Source organism: Perkinsus marinus (assembly GCF_000006405.1).
Source record: "Perkinsus marinus ATCC 50983 genomic scaffold scf_1104296957624, whole genome shotgun sequence".
In the NCBI taxonomy this organism is placed as follows: domain Eukaryota; phylum Perkinsozoa; order Perkinsida; family Perkinsidae; genus Perkinsus; species Perkinsus marinus.
This window is the reverse complement of record NW_003207052.1, coordinates 1-1,599: the sequence shown is the minus strand read 5'-3', so window position 1 is coordinate 1,599 and position 1,599 is coordinate 1. Positions and strand designations below refer to the sequence as shown.

The following is a 1,599-nucleotide window of genomic DNA, read 5'->3' as shown; positions in this document are numbered from 1 at the left end:
AAGATACGCTTGTCAGAAAATTGCAGTGTCCGGGTATCGAACCTGGGCATCATATCCGAGTATCGTACCCGGGTATCGAACTCGGGTCAGTCGAATTGCAGCTAGGGGGAATCGAACCCACAGCCTGATATCAAATGACCGAAAAGTCCCGTATCCGGGAATTGAACTCGCGTCCGATTACATGCAGTAATGTAAGAGCACAGGGTCACATTTAGGAATTTCGGGACGCAGTGGGAAATTTATGCAACCGGCACGACTGCTATTCCGACCATAGTATATCACCGTAGCCATCTGGCTCAAGGTAAATATCGGGTCTACTCTCTGGGCTGCAGCCGCAAGGTGAATGTCAGTGACGACCCTTTTTGGCACAGCGTATGCTTAAAGTACATACACTTATCGAACATCTCCTCCTCATAACCGCCATCCCCTTAAGCCCGCTGGACAAAGTTCAATGTTTAAGGTTTAAGCTAAGGTGTATCGTTTGAAGAAGAATAAGAAGAGATTAGCTAATACGATATTGTTAAAGGTAAAAGTGCGACGCTCGTTATATTCAAGCACTGGACGCCAGCGTCAAAGAACTCAGACACTCTTGTTCATATTCTATGATTATCACTTACCCTCCTCGGTATTCAACGTAATAGTGTATATTCATAAACCACCAGTGTTCAGGGGAGTACGAGGGGACAGGTATACTACCCGCCCCGTGGGTTCTTCGAAATACTAATCTTACCCTTTGATCTGGGGGTTTAGCTCAAATGGTAGAGCGCTCGCTTTGCATGCGAGAGGCACCGGGCTCGATACCCGGATTCTCCACATTTCTCTCTACTCGTCTGGGTTCTTCCATCGTTAATCAGTGTACCGTGTACAGGGTCGCTCCCTACGATGAAAAACTCGGCTCCGCGGACTTCATCCACGCTCATATCCTAGTGGCGACATCTTTTCATCTGATCAGTCGATGACTATTCCGGATTTTTTATTACATCTCTCACCTAGTATAGATACGGTCGAGGCGTGGTACTATAATCGTGCTGACATGGAAAAATATTATGAGGTGTGCTACGTTTGCACTGCGGCACCGCTGCCAGAAATATTGCTGTGGAACCCACACTGGTAGGCCCTGCAGTTTCACAAACCTCTGAAATCGTGTAGTAAGCTGCTCCGCCCCACAAGAACGTGCTGCTTCAGCCTCGCCCAACGCCAACTGCGCATAAATTTCGCCCATTCGCCTTATTCACAAGGTTAGTGGTGGACATCTGGTAAGCATTAAGGAGAGTTTTACATCCCGAAATTAGACAACTTGTCGACGAAAAGCTAATTTCATTCACAAGATCACAGATTATCGATTGTTATTTAAAGTTGCCTCGGAATAGACTCCGGTCCGCCACACTCAGCAATTCGTGCATGGCTAAGGCGACAGTGGAGTCGGAGCATGATCAGAGACCCAAGCCACCGACCCGCCATTGAAATATGGTCGTAACGTTCTTGCTCACAATAGTAACGTATAAGCTGATAAACTTAGATTCTGCACTAGATCATAGCTCCAAGGCAGAGGAGGCAGTAATCTTCAGGTGTGCCAAGTAGAGACGCAGGCAAGCTTTT

At 47.2% G+C, this 1,599-nt stretch overlaps 1 non-coding gene across 1 annotated transcript; it reads left to right on the top strand.

Annotated features, from left to right (window-relative positions):
* The first annotated feature begins 740 nt into the window (after positions 1–740).
* Pmar_PMAR029679 lies at positions 741–813 on the top strand. The gene has a single exon. It is a non-coding gene; the product is annotated as a tRNA-Ala (tRNA).
* The last annotated feature ends 786 nt before the right edge of the window (positions 814–1,599 follow it).